The sequence below is a fragment of the Triticum aestivum genome, chromosome 2D (genome assembly GCF_018294505.1).
Source record: "Triticum aestivum cultivar Chinese Spring chromosome 2D, IWGSC CS RefSeq v2.1, whole genome shotgun sequence".
Taxonomy (NCBI): domain Eukaryota; kingdom Viridiplantae; phylum Streptophyta; class Magnoliopsida; order Poales; family Poaceae; genus Triticum; species Triticum aestivum.
The window spans coordinates 411,157,587-411,170,315 of record NC_057799.1 but is presented as its reverse complement, the minus strand read 5'-3'; positions in this window follow the sequence as shown (position 1 = coordinate 411,170,315).

Genomic DNA, 12,729 nt, shown 5'->3' with positions numbered 1-12,729 from the left:
TATATAGGTCAGCTCTTTCATTGCATGTATTTATAATTATCCTCACTATATTATGCAGATTGAAGATCGCCGAATTGAAGAAAAGACAAATCGGTGATATTGGGTTCATTAACACAAATCTCATAGATGCATATACGGTTGAAAAACATCCCAAAGAAGCCGAGGCCAACTTGCTACAATCGTTGGTATTAAATCAAAACAAAGATATAATACTCTTTCCTTACAACTTCAAGTGAGTGTTACTGTCTTGTGCATATTCGGTTTCCCTTATTAGTCCAGGTTATGGTAATGTAATTGATGACTTATGCATGCATGCGCAGCTTCCACTATATTCTCCTAGAGATTAAGCTTGAGCAGGGAGTAGTAACCGTCTTAGACTCGAGACGAAAAGATCCCCAGGACTATGCGAACATGACTCAAATGCTCGAGAAGTAAGTTAAATCGATCATTATCCACCATATCAGCAACTTTGTTCATTTCCTGATATCAAGTAATTGTTTTCTTTGTCTGGCAGGGTTTGGAGAAAATTCACCACAAAAGCTCCGGGACTGCCGAAGAAGCTGCAATTTAAACACCCGAAAGTAAGTACTATAGTAGCATGTTCCGCGCATCTCCTAGTGATTCAAGCGCTAGTTTCATCAATACCATTTAGCATGCTTGCTTATCAGTTTGATTGACCTCTATTTCTTGTAAAGTGGTTGTGGCAGGAACCCGGGAATAATTACTGTGGATACTACGTTTGCGAGTCCATCCGCTACACGACCTGTGAGCGGGGCTACTCTGAAGAACAATATGAAGTGCGTAAGCAATAATATTCACAATTTTATTTTATTACCATCATTTGTGTTGAGTTTCATTTATTCATATATATATGTATTGACCCCCTTCTTCAAATTAGATGTTTCGGAAGCGGGATGAACTCCTAGCACCAGATCGTATGCGAGGAATTCAAGAGGAATTGGCGGCATTCTTCCTTGACCACGTGATCGCTGAAAACGGAGAATACTATGTGGACCATGTGTTCTTACAATTTAATTAGGAGATTGTATTGCAAGAGATAATGATTGTATATATGTAGCCGGTAGTGTCGGATAGATATACGAGAACTTGTTGTTCGACCAATCTCTCGGAGAAGGAGAGGTGGTCGATATCACTTCTCTCTGTATGCATATGTTCATGACGATCTTCTGTTTCCTTCATTTGATTACTAGCTAGCGTGTCTAGTCCTCTCCATACGTATATAGTACGTAGCGTCGACCAAGCACGGAGATAAGAGAGGACACTTCTCTCTATTAATTAGCTAGCTAACACAATATATGAAACACCTAAATTAACCCCCCAACCCCCCCCCTTCAAAAAAACAAAAACCCCAGCCCCTGAAATGCTGACGCGTGGATGCCTATTGGTCCCGGTTGGTGACACCAACCGGGACAAAAGGCCCTGCCTATTGGTCCCGGTTGGTGGCACCAACCGGGACCAAAGGCCCCCCTGCCTGGGCTGGCAGCAGCGGCCACGTGGAGGACCTTCTGTCCCGGTTCGTGTAAGAACCGGGACTAAAGGGTTAGGGCTTTAGTAACGAGCCTTTAGTCCCGGTTCAAAAACCGGGACAAAAGGCCCTTACAAACCGGGGTAAAAGCCCCTTTTCCTACTAGTGCTCTCCGGCGAGCCCCCCTCCCCGCTGCGGCTGGTTCTTCCTTCACCCCGGCGAGCCCCCCCCCCCACCCCTTGAAAATCGACTGACCCAAAAGTCGATTCAGTCGACTGAAGTGTAGCTAAATCGGAGCAGCATCGCAAGCAAGAGCAAGAGCGAGAGCAGCAGCGCGAGCAAGAGCAATAGCAAGAGCAGACCAGGCAGGGGACCGAGAGCAAGAGCAGAGCAGCAGCGCGAGCGAGAGCTAAAGCAGCAGCAACTCCTACTAATGTGGACGTCGCCGCCGAGGGAGCGACGCCGTGGAGGAAGTGGCCGGCGACGCTGCCATGGATGGAGCCGCGCCATGTCGGCTCGGGACCGAGCGCCGGCAGCACCGTGAGATCGAATCTAGAAGAAAATGCGGCGATTAGTGTACAACCTCTTTGGTGGCGCCGATTAGGCCGCAGCTTCATCCGAGGAAACGGTGATGATGATGCTCTTCCGGTGGTGCAGGTGAAGACGGCAGTGTGGGAATGGAGGTGGCGCGAAAGACGAGGGGAACATCGGGGCAGCTCCTTGGAGGTGGAGGACGGGGTGGCTGAGCCGGCGGGACGATGAGATCGACGACGGATCCTCATCCGGTATGGTGGATGAGGGACGTCGAGGTGTTGCTGTGGACGACGTCGTCGGGGAAGAGGCTCCGGCTGGGTGGCGGATGGAGCAGGGTGTGGGGTTTCGTCGTGGGTTTTCGCGGCCTCGGTGTATGAATGGGTGGGCGGATGGGATGGCAGTGGGGAACCATGGCTTAGAGACGCGCTTGTCCGAAATGTGGGGTAAGTTACGAAAGTACCCCCACCGATTTGAGGCAGTTCTTTCGGTTCAGGGGTACCACGGGCATTTCGCGTGTCGGGATTTCACAGGAGGTAGGAGTTTTCGCGCGCGTTGTAATTTCGGAATAGCAAGGCGTGGGTTGAGATGGAGGGAGTTGTCGGAGCACAACGAGACAAAGATATATCTTTAATATTTTGGGCTAACAAGGCGCGGGTTGAAATTTCCAGACAAGCCTAACGTGTACTGTACCAAATCAATGCGCACTACAAATGTCATTCAAAACTTTGAATTCATGTTATGTTCAATTAAAATATTTCGCTACGTGCATAATGCATGCAACCTACTACTCAAATGAACGTTTTAGTGCATTCCAAACGTATATACTACCGCTTCAACATGAACTAAATTTTAATTCGTTTCTCTATTTGAATAAGATCTACAGTAATGATTGTTGTGAAGTCAAAGCATTTGAATTCGTTTCTCTGTTTTAATAAGATCTACAATCATCATTATTTTCAAGTTAAACCATCGTTTGTGTATTATCTTCACAGCACACCAAATGATTAGTCTCGAGTTACATATGAACTATGTGTACTATATGAACTCGAACTAGATTTTTTGAATCCACTTTATTTTGATTTCAAATGACATTAGATTTCTAGCTCTAGCTAGATCTTCATAATCTAAACCATGTCTCATATGTATAATGTGTTTATCACATTATGTATGGTGCCTCGCCCCCTACGCCTACAAGTATTTAGATGTGAGTTGCAAACACCACACATTACCACAAACTCAAATAAAATGTGAGAATGTTCGATATATAGTATTGTTTAGATTGTTCGATATTTAGTTGTAAGCTGCAAACGCCACACATTATCACAAATTCAAATAAAATGTGAGATTGTTTGATGTATAGTATGGTTTAGATTGTTCGGCATTTAGCTGTGAGTTGCAAACACCATGCATTATCACATTATGGTATAACATGTGCACAGCACGTGTATCACCGCTATATTCATGCATGAAATGTTTAAAACACTATGATCTCCTATTCAAATATATGAATCCGCTTTCATATCAAATTATGATCTTTGTTAGTCTCTTACACCCACACAATCCTCTAACCTTTGTAGCTACCACTAACTTTCTCTCGTGCATGCACACGCCCTCCTCGCCCTCCCCCTCCCTCGGCATTCTATCCACCAGGCACATTGATTTTTCTCTTTAGGTCGTTCTCCCAGAGTCTCCACAACTCCTTTCCGACACACACCGATCGATAAACCTCTCCAGCGATGCCCGCCTACAACATACACACACACCTTCAATCTCCTCCTTTATGTGTCCTTGCCTCGTGTCTCTCATACGGTCAGACACACGTGTAAACTCTCGCCCCTCTTTTCATCGATCTCACAACCGTACACTCCTCCCCCTATCTAGCTAGTAGTTGGGCCTCTCGCACCACCTCCTAGCTCCATTCTCTCTATCTATCCGTCTCGCTGGGCCTTATTTGCCTCTAACAAATGGACGTACACCGACCGATCTCTCGCTATACATATAGCTAGCTAGGTCCTTATAACTCGTTTTTACCCACACGTCAATCGATCTACCTCATTAGTTGTGTCTCTCCCTTCCTCCGACAAACAACAATTGATCTACCGATCTAGTTAGGTTTGCTTACCAAACACATGGTTCCCCTTCATCATCCATGGATGCGTCCCGACAGATCTATCACGCACAGGCACACATAGAAACACATCCCCACTCTTATTGATAACATTGCAGTTCCACCCTCAGTTTGTCTAGTAGGCCTCTCCCACCATCTTCGAGAAGCAACTCCATCACCCAACCAGCACTCTACCCCTCTCCCTCCCTCTCCCTCCCTCTCTCTCTCTCTCTCTCTCTCTCTCTGTCCCATCATATTTCCCATCCTTCAGTTATTGTATGGATGTCGGCCGATCTCCCTTAAGACATAGCTGGGTCTCTCCTTCTCAACACATATACGAGTCGTTCTACCTCTATAGTTAGGCCTCTGCCTACCCCTCCCCCCACCCCCTCCCCCCACGCACACCGATACATCGAGCGCTCTAGTCATGTCTCCCTGCCACACACAAACTTGACATGTGCCCTCTAACGTGCCGGTAGGCCAGTCTCCCTATATCTTTGACTTGCACACACACACAATTTCGATGGCTCTCTTCATCGATCTCGCACCCACCCACTTGATCATCTCTTCGACTCTATCGATAGCTATGACCCCTCCCTCTCTTCTCGTGGATTGCCTGACCCTCTATATATGATATGGATAGGCCTCCATTTCACACACATTGCATGCAAAATTTTGTTTGAGATGTCATCGACACATATTCCCACAAATAATTCACGAAATCAACCCCCCACCCCACCCCCACCCCAAAACAAAAAACACTCATGAACGCGGTTTGTATCTCTCACACACACCCACGTAGGTGGGGGACGTGCACGAAGAGAAGAGGTGCATGCACGGCGCACGTACTCCCGTCTCTTTCCCAACCACACCCGCGCGGGTACACGGTGGAGCTCATTTCTGTACGAAAAAGGCAGCCCACGTGGTAATTTGGCACGTGTACTGGTTGTCCACTTGGTGGAGGGAGGATCGTCTACCACGGGTGAACAAACAAATTGCGACTTGACGTGTTATGTTAAAAAAGAGGCAAACCATGTGGGGCCTACCTTAGAGGCAAGGCTCTATACACTGGAGTACTTTTGATGTGTCCCGTCAACTCGCAGAACGAGGAGAAGCTTGCTTAGTACGTCGTCTCCCCCGCCCACGGGCGTGGTGGCTCGCATGATGAGGTGAAGCTTGCTCCGCCTTACGCCCGCACCCTCGCCCATGCGCGCGGTGGCTCGCAGGACGAGGAGAAAAATTTACTACTCCCTGCGTTTACTCCTCGTCCCTACTACCTTGGTTATAGAGATTATATCATATTGTTTGGAATATATATGTCCTTTAGTAGATTTCAATATGAACTACTAGTACATACTCCAAACACTGATGTATATAGACGTATTTTAGAGTGTAGATTCACTCATTTTGCTCCGTATGTAGCACTCTCCCTCGCCCCTCAACCCTCGCCCACGTGGTGGACGTGCAGCAATTCATTCGGTCTCATATAGCCAGAACGATATATACTGCACTACCATTATTGCTCGACTTCTCGAAGAGGCGAAGAGCCAATCGCAAGGTTAATATTTTGGAGATGCCAAGCGCAAGGTTATAGGAGAACGAGTAGTAGGTGCCGCGTCATTTATAAATAAAGTATTTTTCTTCAGTGGCACGTACGCAATATGATAGGTTCATATGGAGAGAAAAGGAAACCGCTCCACTATATACATAGTCACGACGGGCCAGCCTACACGGTTGCTTGATGGGGTTGCTCTCTTCACACTCTCTCGCACAAAACGACTGTGGCCACATCTCTAACATCTCGGCGGATCACGTCCGCTTGGGGAAGGGGTGGATGCTTAGTGTAGATGCGGTGGCCGTCGCCGACGGTGAAAACCCACTGTCGGCACGTCCCGATCAGGGGTCCCCGCCGTTCACTGCCGCGACGTGGGCAGTTGCCGCCTCGCGCCGCCCTCCCCAAGGTTGAGCTACGTCCCTCAAGTACAACTCCCTTTACAGCCGGCTTGCACCACTGCTCCAACTGCCCACATCACTCCCTGTGGATATTTCTCTACTTCTTTGCCCCGCACATACCCCTACTTGCTTCTACGTACTGTATTTGTGATGAGTTTATGTCTCATCAACTAGTCCCAGTAATCTTATTCTAATCACGCTTCTTCAATTTCTTTGCCACAGGGATGCTCATCTTGATTTTGGTGAAACTGCACAAAATGATCCGATGGTAAAAAGGTTGCAAACTTCATTTATTAGGAAGCTCGACCGTTGCCAGCAAATCGAAGCTTGGTCAGGGTTCACGGTTCAAGGGCTAGGGACTGCATGGATCATTTTTTTCTTTAGCTGCCTCTGTTCCAAAATAAGTGTCAACATTAGTAGTAGTACAACTTTGTACTAAAGTTTGCACAAAGTTGAGACACTTATTTTGGAACGGAGGGAGTACATATTTGCTATGATCTGTCAATCATTGAGATGCATTTGCATGCATGTTAGTCTCCTTTGTATTTGATGAAATGTTTCAACGGGCAACCTTGGACGCAAGATACATGTAACAGAAGCTGGAAGCTTCATAGCATTGTACAAATTTATCTCGCTGATAAATTATAGTACGTACTATACTAGTACTTCCTCCGTTCCTAAATATAAGTCTTTGTAGAGATTTCACCATGAACCACATGCGGATGTATATAGATGCATTTTAAGTGTAGATTCATTCATTTTGTTCCGTATGTAGTGGAATCTCTACAAAGACTTATCTACTAGTAATAGCTAGCCCCCACTACTAGGAATTCTCTAACCTCTCCTTGAGCCACATCATCAAAATTGATGTAGCCGTTAGATGAAGTAAATCAGTTCATAATAGCCGTCTGATCTAGACGTTGAGAGGCTCCGCACTAAGCCACATGCAAGCATGCAGAAATACCGTGGCACATGCATGTGAGTGGGTTTTAAATCACATCAACATGTCTGCATGCAAGCATGTACCGGTAGCATGCATGTAAGTGAGCTTTTAAGTCCCATTAACATGTCAAAAAGAAAAATATAATCACATTATGTAGTAGGAGTTGGCTGATATTTTTTCCTTATGTGGGATGATCTAAATGATGATGGGAGTTTATTTAGTTTGGCTACCACATTTGTCATGCGGTTATAGAGTTTTTTTTAGTTCTATGAAATCGATAATTTTGCGCAGAGAGATATACCGCTGTTCCGCGGCAACGCGCGGGGACTCATCTAGTAATATTTAGGAACGGAGGGAGTACTATGTAAAGAGTTAGGTGTCGCACGGTGATAGTGTGAGGTGGGCCATGTAATCACTGAGCCTGTGTGTTTTCACTGCTCTTGCACTCCTCCGCTGTAAGAATGGAGAAAATTGTAATCTAGTAGTAGTACCTCCTTTCGCCGAAAGCGTGGGACATCCAGCAGTCCTACCACCTCAGTAATAAAGACCAATGAGCCGTCAAATCACATAGACCCAGCAGTAAGTTGGACGGACGAAGCAACCATCACTCTTGCGCCAGTGAGAGGTCGCGTCCGCTCTGCCCGGGCATGAATGCGGCACCGATTCTTTGGAGCGGCGCTGACCGTTTTGGGCGGGAAGCGCGCGCGGGCGATGGAGGGGCTTTGGGTGGGCCAGGCTGGTCAGGAGCGGGCGTGGCAGCTGTCCACATGTCCCTACCGGACACGCCCGGAAACGAGAGGATGCACCGACTCTCGCGGCTGAAATCGTACTACACTACACAACATCTCTCTGTAGGAGTAGGTCGATCTGTCGCTCTCTCTAACACACACATGTTGTTAAACACACACACACACGTACACGCACGCACCTTGGTCCCGTTGCACCTTCTAACGTGACTTATTACACCTAGACGGAGGGAGTAGTAAGTATACGAGATACGGTGGCACACTGACTTAAGTCGAATACAAGTGCCCAAAATTTGTGTGCATGTTATAATAAGGATTCACTTAAAATAGTACGTGAGCGAACAGTGGGATCAATTGGACAGTGTTCCCGAGCAGTAGCGAGATGTGTCGGGTAAGATACACCGCTGGCGCTTTTAATTTTTCTTATTAATTTGTTTGTTTCACCCTCTGACTGGTGGGACCCAACGTACTACGTGGAGAGAGGTAAGGTGACTAAGGCTGCATTATTTCTGCACCACTGTGGATAGTCTTACCACCAAAGCCACATGACACGATTATGATTGAAATCCAATGACTCCCACACACACAAAAAACACGACAGGCTTGTCACACGAATGCAGGAATGTATAAAAGGTTATTTCCCTCTCGGTGAACATAACGGGAGGGTTGTGTAGCTGGTTAGCCTATTCGCTCATCAAACTTGAGGTCTCGGGTGGATTCTTTGACTGGTCAAAATGTTTTCTAGGGTTTGCACGCTTCACACTCTCTCTCCAGTATATATATACACGCTGGCGCCTCAGCGCTTGTAGCTGCTCTCTTCACACTCTCTCGCCCTCTCCCGCTGGAGCCTCAGCGCTTGTAGTTGCTCTCTTCACACTCTCTCGCCCTCTCCAGATCTAAACAAGACTTCGTTGGCCTCTCTCTCCCCTCACTGCTGCTCAAAGAGCCGGCAGGATCCGTCCGCCGGGAAGGGAAGGAGGCTTAACGCTGTCGCCGTCGGCGAGGGACTACTGGCGCAGCTGTTCACTTTCCACCCAGCAGCGGCGCGGGAGGGCCTCCGACCCCTTCTTCTTCGCCGCTGTCCCGTCGCCCACCGAACCACGCCCCAAGAACCTTAAGGTATAATTTACTTACTCCACATGCATTGCTCTAGCTGCATGTATACCATGAATCTAGGACGTGGTTCAAAGAGGAAAGGAGTGGGGGAAAGTAGTGGGAAATGTTGTATATAGCATGAATCTAGGACGTGGTTCAAAGAGGAAATGAAGGGGGGAAGTTGTATTGCATGAATCTAGGACGTGGTTCAAAGAGGAAAGGAATGGGAGAAAGTAGTGGGGAAAGTTGTATCGCATAAATCTAGGACGTGGTTCAAAGAGGAAAGGAAGGGGCGAAAGTACTAGTTCAAAAAGGAAAGGAAGGGACAAGGCTGTAGAGTTTGAGCAGGACTAGATTTGTTGCGCTCACATAGGGAAAGGTGTCTAAAGATAACAAAACTGGGACCAACACAAATATGCTCCTTGGTTGTTTGTTCTTTGTTGCAATAGACTATGCATGACCACAGTACATCGGTAGATGCACATGGTGCTGGTGCGTCCACTTTCCCATGCAACTCATTAGCTGTTGTTAATCTAAGGCCCTGTTTGGTTAAAAACTCCCTAGTCCCTACCTGCTTGGTTCCAGGGACTAAACATGGACTAGAGGTTATTAAATGACATGCTAAAAGACCATGTTACCCCTAGTAATGAACTAATAGAGACAAGGTGTGATGCGTGGCAGGGGCAACTGTTGGAAAAAGTCCCAAAAAGACTCCCTCAGGGTCTTCTTTATTTAGTCCCAAATGCCCACTTTTAGTCCCTAAAAGTCCCTCCTGTTTGGTTTAGATGGGACTGACACGGAGTTTTTTTAGTCCCTACACCAAAATGTCCCTGTAAACAAACACCCTCTAATAATGCTGGAAAATTGGTGCAATGCCACAGTTAAAAGCAAATTACATGTTTAACGAATTTTATTGTTAATATAATCTCTATGTTAATATTAATCAATGCCACCGTTTGAGAAATGCTACTGTCTTGCTTTCTTTCCCATTTAGATAAGGTAGGTGCTTCTTTTTGTTGGCTTCTGTGTCATCCACCGTTATTGACCACTAATTGTTTCCTTTGCACCTCTTTGTAAACAGGGTTATCTACTTCACCTCGTTGCCATTGTGACCTTTTGTTGCACTGCACAAAACACTTTTGTTTTAAGAGTGTTTTGTGCAGTTCAACCAAAATGTCACACCGACAACGTTGCTTGATTGCTTGATCTTAGTGGAACTGCACAAGAGGAGATCTTACTTCCTATCCGTTAAGGCTAATTTGGTTCAGTTCTTCTTCTTGTGAGTTGTTTGAATTCCGCATCATGAGAGGTCAGTACTAGCCTTCTTTCACATGATTCTGCAGTGTGCTTTCATATGTTGTGCTACTTGTACGATAATGTTGCTTGATTGTAGTGAACTGCACAAATGGAGACAAGACTTCCAATCTGTATGTGCACCGTAATATCCCATTGAGGTAAGATAAGGATATTTCACAACTGCTGGCATGTATTTTGCCACTTTCATCGGAAAATTAAGTTTAGTACTATACTTGTGCTCCCTAATTGACATGCCAAATCTTACATTGAAGGCGAAGCTTGTCTGTTATTGAACCAAGTGATGAAGGGGAAGAACAAGCGGAAGAAAAACAAAAATCAACTCCCGGTGCTGTAATGAAGCACTGGAACTGTGATGACACAAGTAATGATATAGTTTTGCATCTTAATTTATTGCTATGGCTGGAACGAGCAATTGTTTTGCCACTGATTTCATGCCACTCTTAAGGTAATATGTAATTATCTCTACTTGTGCAAACAGGGATCTTCTTTGAAGATACCATATATTTTAGTGGAACTGCACAAGAAGATGTTGGAAACATTAAATAATCGAGGAGTATATAGTAAGCATGGCCACCACCGTAGATAGCAACAGATGGTTCCGGAGAAGTGCTTCATCTGTATGCTCTACACAATAAGCCTCCTGACAAAGGTTGGTACTCGCCCACTGATTTCATCCATATGATTGAGCTTTGTCATCTCTATTGGTGTTCTGCTACTGTTTAGATACTGTCATGAAAAAGTGGTATTGTCCTTGAGAAGTGCTTCATCTGTGTTGTTTTAAATATTTCCTTTCCTTTTTTTCGAGCAAACAGGGATGCTAGCATTTAGTAGTCCTCTTGTCTTTGCACAACAGGATGATCTTCCTCTGAAGAAGAATATGGAGTACGTGAAGTGACTAGTTCCGATTATGCCAGGATGAAAAAGCCCTGTCTATCTTCTCATCAGAAGGAGCAGTTGAAGGATGGTTACATTACTCCCCACAAGACCAAACTAACTTCAGCTCAGAAGGACTGACAAATCTCCATTTTTTGCTGTGATGCGCGAGTACAATGTTGTTCTAGGATTCTTTCCGGTGAGTTCCATTTTTCTAAAAGTGTGCTTTACATGGACCATGTATGTGCCTGTTGAAACTGTCAATTCATAGTACAATTTGCTTTATACTAATCACTTTTTTGTATTTGTGCAAACAGGGGTGCTCAGCTTGATTTCAATGGGAACTGCACAAAATGTTCATGAATACATCGAATCATTCATTTCCACCACAAGAAAGGAGGTGCCGATAAGTTCAAGGCGTTGCAACATATAAGGGCGAAATCATACAAGCTGCGCGCGAATTTGGTTGATTTTGGTGGAACTGCACAAAAAGAACAGCTGGTTTATTTAGCACGAGGTGCCATGTCAATGTCCGAACTGATGGCAAACCCTGCCCATTCCACAATCGTAGGCATTTGATATTTTGGAATGGGACAACCTTCTCAAATTTTGATCATTGATTTTAGCAAGACATGCGTTTGATATTTTCGAATGGAACGCCCTTTGCTGTCAGCAGCGTCGATCAAATTTTTCTTTATTCTTTAGTTGTGAAGTAAATATTGCCTCTGACATGTGGGCCGCTGAGATGCATAATCATCGATTGTTTTGAATGTTCTCTATGAATTGCCAGGCCTGTGTGTTTGATTGTAATGTACAGAAACGCTAAAAAGCTGCTCAAACTCTTTGTACTCCTTCTGTTCCTTTTTACTTCGCACATTGTGAAAGTGCATAATTTTTTGTATAAGATTGGTCAAAGTAGATATACTTTTACTGCAGACAAAACTTGTATGCAGACTAGAAAGGACCGGAGGGAGTACATGTGAAACTGCTGCAAACGAGGTGATCACCCTGGGAATAATGCTAGTACGTATTGTTTTGCATGTTCATCCAATGCTAGTGATAGAGGAGTTCGAACTAATCGAAATAAATTCATTCATACACGGTCGGATTTCATATAAACATGCCGGATTTCATTACATTTCATACATTCTTCAACTAAAAAGGGGTGTGCTGGAGGTATAATTAATTAACCGAAGCTACCCACCTGTGTCCCGCTGAGCCGAACAGAAGCTTCAGTGACTTAACTGTAGGTGCAGTTGCGTAACTGACATGTGGCCTGTTGGGCCCACGTGTCAGTCAGCCAACTGCACCAGCAGTTAAGTAGAAGCAGCGTTCTTCTCCAGCGCAGCTCTCCGACTCCACGTCGCCGCCAAGAAGCTAACCGGCCGTCAATGGTCAACCTGCCTAGCTTGGCTTCAACCGGAGGGTAGCAGCGGTGGCCTTACTTGGACCCGAGCGGCGGCGACCTACCGTGTTCTACTCTTCCTCGTTTTCTGTGTGGCGCGGCCTCGTTGGCAGCGGGGCGGGGCCTCGGCGGAGCCGGCGATGTCCTCTTTCTCGTTGCCGGCGGGCGGTGCCTCAGCGGAGCGGTGGAAATAATCCCCCACGTTGCCGGCAGGGTGGGGCCTCGGCTGAGCCGGCGATGTCCTCGGCCTCGTTGTTGGCGGGGCAGGGC